Source organism: Mytilus edulis, chromosome 7 (assembly GCF_963676685.1).
Source record: "Mytilus edulis chromosome 7, xbMytEdul2.2, whole genome shotgun sequence".
Classification (NCBI taxonomy): domain Eukaryota; kingdom Metazoa; phylum Mollusca; class Bivalvia; order Mytilida; family Mytilidae; genus Mytilus; species Mytilus edulis.
The window spans coordinates 3,281,854-3,290,994 of record NC_092350.1 but is presented as its reverse complement, the minus strand read 5'-3'; the positions used below and the strand labels follow the sequence as shown (position 1 = coordinate 3,290,994).

At 38.6% G+C, this 9,141-nt stretch overlaps 1 protein-coding gene across 1 annotated transcript in view; it reads left to right on the top strand.

The window, feature by feature from the left end:
• Positions 1-821: 821 nt before the first annotated feature.
• LOC139529745 (uncharacterized protein DDB_G0284459-like) overlaps positions 822-9,141 on the top strand; it is a 58,778-nt gene continuing 50,458 nt past the window's right edge. The window contains exon 1 of the mRNA XM_071325618.1: positions 822-979. The gene's annotated coding sequence lies outside the window, so the exon portion shown is untranslated. The remainder of the gene's footprint in view (positions 980-9,141) is intronic.

Below are 9,141 nucleotides of genomic sequence, written 5' to 3'. Positions count from 1 at the left end.
CGTGTCCTTATATTTTTTCTTTATAAAGTTTATCGACGGTTGCTCAATACTAGTTTCACTAGGCCCAATTAAAAAAACTGACCTAAAAGGGGGGCGCACTCCAGTCATGCTTCAGTGATTCCCTATATAATCAACCAAATTTTTCCCACGAAAAGGGGGGGGGGGGGTCGGGCCCCCAGCCCGCTGGGTCCGCCTATGATAAATGCCCTGAAATATCGATCAACTGCATGGGAGATATATACTTCATATGTTCAGACGCTGTTGGAATATGCACCATAGATATGGAAAGTTCACAATTGGATAGCTGAAATCATAAATTTAATTTCTAGATGTGAGTCAAGATATATGAGACAGACTTAGCAGCAATAAAAGTTTGGTATTATCACCAAATAATAATTCAAAACAGACTTTCTAAACTGCTTAATTTTCAATTTCAATGCTTTGGAATTTATCTCGATTTACCTGCATTATGCAGTTACACTGTACACACAATTAAAGATACACAATTATTTGTTTTCAAGTATGCACATGATCAATTTCTAAAATAAATATTTATAAAAAAATTTTTAGAACATATTTTTTTTTTTTTTAATTATTGTCCTCTAAAATATGTGCATCGCGGGGGCATTGGAATTTGGGATTTAATTTGTATTATACTAGGGTCGATGAGGGTGACTAAAGGGAAACCTTTTGAACTTGTAAATACTTGACACGACGTTATCCACGGGACGATTATTTACCTATATCCGCAATATGTATGCTGCACGAGACATGAAACTAAATACGGTACTATTAGGGCATGTTTCCCTCCCCATTCTCTCGTGGTACATTAGAAAGAGGTCTTACAAAGTTAACGAAAAGTATATAACAAAAAACTTAATAGTGTGGAAAGAATACGGAAACAGGAGTAATAGCACTGGAAAGGAACGGGTGTCACGTTGTTTAAAGAACTCTCAATATAAGATGTAGAAGATTTTGGGTATAAATACAGAAATTGCTATATTTACAGTGGCGTAGCCAGGGTTGAAACGATGTGGATGCGAAATTGACGCCGAACGGAGCGAGGCGAAAAAAAATTTTGGGACCATATTATGCAGAAAATTATATTTTTTTGGACATTTTTCTATTCATGCATGAGTTTTCCCCTAGAATCCGACACTAGTTAGTTTTTTGTTTAATTTCAAAATACCAACCAATATGTATTCATTTTCCATCAGAATTTTATTGTTTTCTCGAAAGTACCTTCATTCAATTCAAAAATATTCAATGTTAAAGTTTCACACTTGACATCACATAAATATAACAAGTATAGCGGCACCTCTGTTCATGGAACTTCGGAATATAGGAACCGAAGTGATCCCCTTTCTCGGAATATTATAAGCCTCACAATGGTTTTTTTTTTATTAATTGTCTTAAAGCGTTGCAGTGCATGGACATGGAAATACCGGGCGGCCTGTGTCCGTCTGGTCTTGTTAGCACTGTCATGTATACAATTCCTGCCATCTTTTTGTGAAACTTGTATCATCAGCAATGTCTTTGACAATTGCGAAAATAAGTCCTGATCATTCATTTTGAACCCATTGGAAATATAAATCATAACTGAAATCCAATTGCATTTGTTCTGAAGCTGTTATTTCTCTCCAGATATTGTGTATCTTCGATAAATAAAATAAGTGTAATGCTGGGACATAGGTACTCTTTTCTTGAAAATAAAATTGAAATATTTGTAACTCAGTCTAGATGGAGAAGGAATTTATTAGCAAAGAAATGATAACACTCCATTATACAAATACAGTTTTTTATCACGTTGTCTTTCGCGTCACAGGAAATGTAATCAGGATATGATGGTTTATGATTGTCAACTAGCTCAATTTCAGACTAAACATGCAGATTTGTTATAACCAACCTCTATGCTTGTCGCAGCCGACGACAAGCTACGACGTAGACTTTTCACGAAAAAGTAGAGAACACTTTTTTTGCGATTTATCCATCTTGTTTACATACACTAAATGATCCTAGACCACGCATACTGCTTCGTAAATGATTAGACGATATTTTCAAATCCTCACCCTTGTAACATTCGGATACCACCGTTTGTATCTGCTGTGAACACATGCAATCATATATTTATTAAAAAAAAAATTAAAAAAATTCCGAAATGATGTGGATGCTTGAGCATCTGAGCATACATGCAAGCTACGCCACTGATTTATTATAAACAATAAAACATGAATAAGTTTCGCCAACCAGAAAAATCGCATCTTATCTTTAGAATGACAGTAAAACCAGTGGTGTGCCATAGGCGTCCCCCTTTTGTTGGAAAAATTTTGATGATTATATAGGGAAAACTGCAGCATGGCTAAGCATTGCTTCATAGTGCTAGCTATAAGAATCAGAATGTCGGACATGGAACAGGTGCTTGTTTCTTAGTTCTAGCTAGAATCAAAATGTCAGACATGGAACAGGTGCTTGTTTCTAAGTGCTAGCTAGAATCAGAATGACAGACATGGAACAGGTGTTTGTTTCTTAGTTCTAGCTAGAATCAAAATGTCAGACATGGAATAGGTGTTTGTTTCTAAGTGCTAGCTAGAATCAGAATGTCAGGCATGGAACAGGTGTTTGTTTCTTAGTGCTAGCTAGAATCAGAATGTCAGACATGGAATAGGTGCTTGTTTCTTAGTGCTAGCTAGAATCAAAATGTCAGACATGGAACAGGTGCTTGTTTCTAAGTGCTAGCTAGAATCAGAATGTCAGACATGGAACAGGTGCTTGTTTCTTAGTGCTAGCTAGAATCAGAATGTCAGACATGGAACAGGTGCTTGTTTCTAAGTGCTAGCTAGAATCAGAATGTCAGACATGGAACAGGTGCTTGTTTCTTAGTGCTAGCTAGAATCAGAATGTCAGACATGGAACAGGTGTTTGTTTCTAAGTGCTAGCTAGAATCAGAATGTCAGACATGGAATAGGTGCTTGTTTCTTAGTGCTAGCTAGAATCAAAATGTCAGACATGGAACAGGTGCTTGTTTCTAAGTGCTAGCTAGAATCAGAATGACAGACATGGAACAGGTGTTTGTTTCTTAGTTCTAGCTAGAATCAAAATGTCAGACATGGAATAGGTGCTTGTCTCTTATATAATTAGTGCTAGCTAGAATCAGAATGTCGGACATGGAACAGGTGCTTGTTTCTTAGTGCTAGCTAGAATCAGAATGTCAGACATGGAACAGGTGTTTGTTTCTAAGTGCTAGCTAGAATCAAAATGTCAGACATGGAACAGGTGCTTGTTTCTAAGTGCTAGCTAGAATCAGAATGACAGACATGGAACAGGTGTTTGTTTCTTAGTGCTAGCTAGAATCAAAATGTCAGACATGGAATAGGTGTTTGTTTCTTAGTGCTAGCTAGAATCAGAATGTCAGACATGGAATAGGTGCTTGTTTCTTAGTGCTAGCTAGAATCAGAATGTCAGACATGGAACAGGTGCTTGTTTCTTAGTGCTAGCTAGAATCAAAATGTCAGACATGGAACAGGTGTTTGTTTCTTAGTGCTAGCTAGAATCAGAATGTCAGACATGGAACAGGTGCTTGTTTCTAAGTGCTAGCTAGAATCAAAATGTCAGACATGGAATAGGTGCTTGTTTCTAAGTGCTAGCTAGAATCAAAATGACAGACATGGAACAGGTGTTTGTTTCTTAGTGCTAGCTAGAATCAGAATGTCAGACATGGAACAGGTGTTTGTTTCTTAGTGCTAGCTAGAATCAAAATGACAGACATGGAATAGGTGTTTGTTTCTTAGTGCTAGCTAGAATCAGAATGACAGACATGGAATAGGTGTTTGTTTCTTAGTGCTAGCTAGAATCAGAATGTCAGACATGGAACAGGTGCTTGTTTCTAAGTGCTAGCTAGAATCAGAATGACAGACATGGAATAGGTGTTTGTTTCTTAGTGCTAGCTAGAATCAAAATGTCAGACATGGAATAGGTGCTTGTTTCTAAGTGCTAGCTAGAATCAAAATGTCAGACATGGAATAGGTGTTTGTTTCTTAGTGCTAGCTAGAATCAGAATGACAGACATGGAACAGGTGCTTGTTTCTTAGTGCTAGCTAGAATCAGAATGACAGACATGGAACAGGTGTTTGTTTCTTAGTGCTAGCTAGAATCAAAATGTCAGACATGGAACAGGTGTTTGTTTCTTAGTGCTAGCTAGAATCAGAATGTCAGACATGGAATAGGTGTTTGTTTCTTAGTGCTAGCTAGAATCAGAATGACAGACATGGAACAGGTGTTTGTCTCTTATATAATTAGTGCTAGCTAGAATCAAAATGTCAGACATAGAACAGGTGCTTGTCTCTTATATAATTAGTGCTAGCTAGAATCAAAATGTCAGACATGGAACAGGTGCTTGTCTCTTATATAATTAGTGCTAGCTAGAATCAGAATGTCGGACATGGAACAGGTGCTTGTTTCTTAGTGCTAGCTAGAATCAAAATGTCAGACATGGAACAGGTGCTTGTCTCTTATATAATTAGTGCTAGCTAGAATCAGAATGTCAGACATGGAACAGGTGCTTGTTTCTTAGTGCTAGCTAGAATCAAAATGTCAGACATGGAATAGGTGCTTGTCTCTTATATAATTAGTGCTAGCTAGAATCAGAATGTCGGACATGGAACAGGTGCTTGTTTCTTAGTGCTAGCTAGAATCAGAATGTCAGACATGGAATAGGTGCTTGTTTCTTAGTGCTAGCTAGAATCAGAATGTCAGGCATGGAACAGGTGTTTGTTTCTAAGTGCTAGCTAGAATCAGAATGTCAGACATGGAATAGGTGTTGTTTCTAAGTGCTAGCTAGAATCAAAATGTCAGACATGGAACAGGTGTTTGTTTCTTAGTGCTAGCTAGAATCAGAATGACAGACATGGAACAGGTGCTTGTTTCTTAGTGCTAGCTAGAATCAGAATGTCAGACATGGAATAGGTGCTTGTTTCTTAGTGCTAGCTAGAATCAGAATGTCGGACATGGCACAGGTGCTTGTTTCTTAGTGCTAGCTAGAATCAGAATGACAGACATGGAACAGGTGCTTGTTTCTTAGTGCTAGCTAGAATCAGAATGTCAGACATGGAATAGGTGCTTGTTTCTTAGTGCTAGCTAGAATCAGAATGTCGGACATGGAACAGGTGCTTGTTTCTTAGTGCTAGCTAGAATCAGAATGACAGACATGGAACAGGTGTTTGTTTCTTAGTGCTAGCTAGAATCAAAATGTCAGACATGGAATAGGTGTTTGTTTCTTAGTGCTAGCTAGAATCAGAATGTCAGACATGGAATAGGTGTTTGTTTCTTATATAATTAGTGCTAGCTAGAATCAGAATGTCAGACATGGAATAGGTGTTGTTTCTAAGTGCTAGCTAGAATCAAAATGTCAGACATGGAACAGGTGTTTGTTTCTTAGTGCTAGCTAGAATCAGAATGTCAGACATGGAACAGGTGCTTGTTTCTAAGTGCTAGCTAGAATCAGAATGTCAGGCATGGAACAGGTGTTTGTTTCTTAGTGCTAGCTAGAATCAAAATGTCAGACATGGAATAGGTGTTTGTTTCTTAGTGCTAGCTAGAATCAGAATGTCAGACATGGAATAGGTGTTTGTTTCTAAGTGCTAGCTAGAATCAGAATGTCAGACATGGAATAGGTGTTTGTTTCTTAGTGCTAGCTAGAATCAGAATGACAGACATGGAACAGGTGTTTGTTTCTAAGTGCTAGCTAGAATCAGAATGACAGACATGGAACAGGTGTTTGTTTCTTAGTGCTAGCTAGAATCAGAATGTCAGACATGGAACAGGTGTTTGTTTCTTAGTGCTAGCTAGAATCAGAATGACAGACATGGAACAGGTGTTTGTTTCTTAGTGCTAGCTAGAATCAAAATGTCAGGCATGGAACAGGTGCTTGTTTCTTAGTGCTAGCTAGAATCAGAATGTCAGACATGGAACAGGTGCTTGTCTCTTATATAATTAGTGCTAGCTAGAATCAGAATGTCAGACATGGAATAGGTGTTTGTTTCTTAGTGCTAGCTAGAATCAGAATGTCAGACATGGAATAGGTGCTTGTTTCTAAGTGCTAGCTAGAATCAGAATGTCAGACATGGAATAGGTGTTTGTTTCTTAGTGCTAGCTAGAATCAGAATGTCAGACATGGAACAGGTGTTTGTTTCTTAGTGCTAGCTAGAATCAGAATGACAGACATGGAACAGGTGTTTGTTTCTTAGTGCTAGCTAGAATCAGAATGACAGGCATGGAACAGGTGTTTGTTTCTTAGTGCTAGCTAGAATCAGAATGACAGACATGGAACAGGTGCTTGTTTCTTAGTGCTAGCTAGAATCAGAATGTCAGACATGGAATAGGTGCTTGTTTCTTATATAATTAGTGCTAGCTAGAATCAAAATGACAGACATAGAACAGGTGCTTGTTTCTAAGTGCTAGCTAGAATCAGAATGACAGACATGGAACAGGTGTTTGTTTCTTAGTGCTAGCTAGAATCAGAATGACAGACATGGAATAGGTGCTTGTTTCTAAGTGCTAGCTAGAATCAGAATGACAGACATGGAATAGGTGTTTGTTTCTTAGTTCTAGCTAGAATCAAAATGTCAGACATGGAACAGGTGCTTGTTTCTTAGTGCTAGCTAGAATCAGAATGTCAGACATGGAACAGGTGTTTGTTTCTTAGTGCTAGCTAGAATCAAAATGTCAGACATGGAATAGGTGTTTGTTTCTTACAATCTCCGGCGCAGAGTTCATATCCGTTCCATACATGCTTTGCAATACTGCACTTAATATTGAGTGTAGTGTTACAGAGTATTGAACGGAACGGATATGTGAGCTCTGCGCCGGAGATTGTGTTTCTTAGTGCTAGCTAGAATCAGAATGTCAGACATGGAACAGGTGCTTGTTTCTTATATAATTAGTGCTAGCTAGAATCAGAATGTCAGGCATGGAACAGGTGTTTGTTTCTTAGTGCTAGCTAGAATCAGAATGTCAGACATGGAACAGGTGTTTGTTTCTAAGTGCTAGCTAGAATCAAAATGTCAGACATGGAACAGGTGTTTGTTTCTTAGTGCTAGCTAGAATCAGAATGCCAGACATGGAACAGGTGTTTGTTTCTTAGTGCTAGCTAGAATCAGAATGTCAGGCATGGAACAGGTGTTTGTTTCTTAGTGCTAGCTAGAATCAGAATGTCAGACATGGAATAGGTGTTTGTTTCTTAGTGCTAGCTAGAATCAGAATGTCAGACATGGAATAGGTGCTTGTTTCTAAGTGCTAGCTAGAATCAGAATGTCAGGCATGGAACAGGTGTTGTTTCTAAGTGCTAGCTAGAATCAGAATGACAGACATGGAACAGGTGTTTGTTTCTTAGTGCTAGCTAGAATCAGAATGTCAGACATGGAACAGGTGTTTGTTTCTTAGTGCTAGCTAGAATCAGAATGTCAGGCATGGAACAGGTGTTTGTTTCTTAGTGCTAGCTAGAATCAAAATGTCAGACATGGAATAGGTGTTTGTTTCTTAGTGCTAGCTAGAATCAGAATGTCAGGCATGGAATAGGTGTTTGTTTCTTAGTGCTAGCTAGAATCAGAATGACAGACATGGAATAGGTGTTTGTTTCTTAGTGCTAGCTAGAATCAGAATGACAGGCATGGAACAGGTGTTGTTTCTAAGTGCTAGCTAGAATCAGAATGACAGACATGGAACAGGTGTTTGTTTCTTAGTGCTAGCTAGAATCAGAATGTCAGACATGGAACAGGTGTTTGTTTCTTAGTGCTAGCTAGAATCAGAATGACAGACATGGAACAGGTGCTTGTTTCTTAGTGCTAGCTAGAATCAGAATGACAGACATGGAATAGGTGTTTGTTTCTTAGTGCTAGCTAGAATCAGAATGTCAGACATGGAACAGGTGTTTGTTTCTTAGTGCTAGCTAGAATCAGAATGTCAGGCATGGAACAGGTGTTTGTTTCTTAGTGCTAGCTAGAATCAGAATGTCAGGCATGGAACAGGTGTTTGTTTCTTAGTGCTAGCTAGAATCAGAATGACAGACATGGAACAGGTGTTTGTTTCTTAGTGCTAGCTAGAATCAGAATGTCAGACATGGAACAGGTGTTTGTTTCTTAGTGCTAGCTAGAATCAGAATGTCAGGCATGGAACAGGTGTTTGTTTCTTAGTGCTAGCTAGAATCAGAATGTCAGGCATGGAACAGGTGCTTGTTTCTTAGTGCTAGCTAGAATCAGAATGACAGACATGGAATAGGTGTTTGTTTCTTAGTGCTAGCTAGAATCAGAATGTCAGACATGGAACAGGTGTTTGTTTCTTGGTGCTAGCTAGAATCAGAATGTCAGGCATGGAACAGGTGTTTGTTTCTTAGTGCTAGCTAGAATCAGAATGTTGGGCATGGAACAGGTGTTTGTTTCTTAGTGCTAGCTATAATCAGAATGTCAGACATGGAACAGGTGCTTGTTTCTTAGTGCTAGCTAGAATCAGAATGACAGACATGGAATAGGTGTTGTTTCTAAGTGCTAGCTAGAATCAGAATGTCAGACATGGAATAGGTGTTGTTTCTTAGTGCTAGCTAGAATCAGAATGACAGACATGGAACAGGTGTTTGTTTCTTAGTGCTAGCTAGAATCAAAATGTCAGGCATGGAACAGGTGCTTGTTTCTTAGTGCTAGCTAGAATCAGAATGTCAGACATGGAACAGGTGCTTGTCTCTTATATAATTAGTGCTAGCTAGAATCAGAATGTCAGACATGGAATAGGTGTTTGTTTCTTAGTGCTAGCTAGAATCAGAATGTCAGACATGGAATAGGTGCTTGTTTCTAAGTGCTAGCTAGAATCAGAATGTCAGACATGGAATAGGTGTTTGTTTCTTAGTGCTAGCTAGAATCAGAATGTCAGACATGGAACAGGTGTTTGTTTCTTAGTGCTAGCTAGAATCAGAATGACAGACATGGAACAGGTGTTTGTTTCTTAGTGCTAGCTAGAATCAGAATGACAGGCATGGAACAGGTGTTTGTTTCTTAGTGCTAGCTAGAATCAGAATGACAGACATGGAACAGGTGCTTGTTTCTTAGTGCTAGCTAGAATCAGAATGTCAGACATGGAATAGGTGCTTGTTTCTTA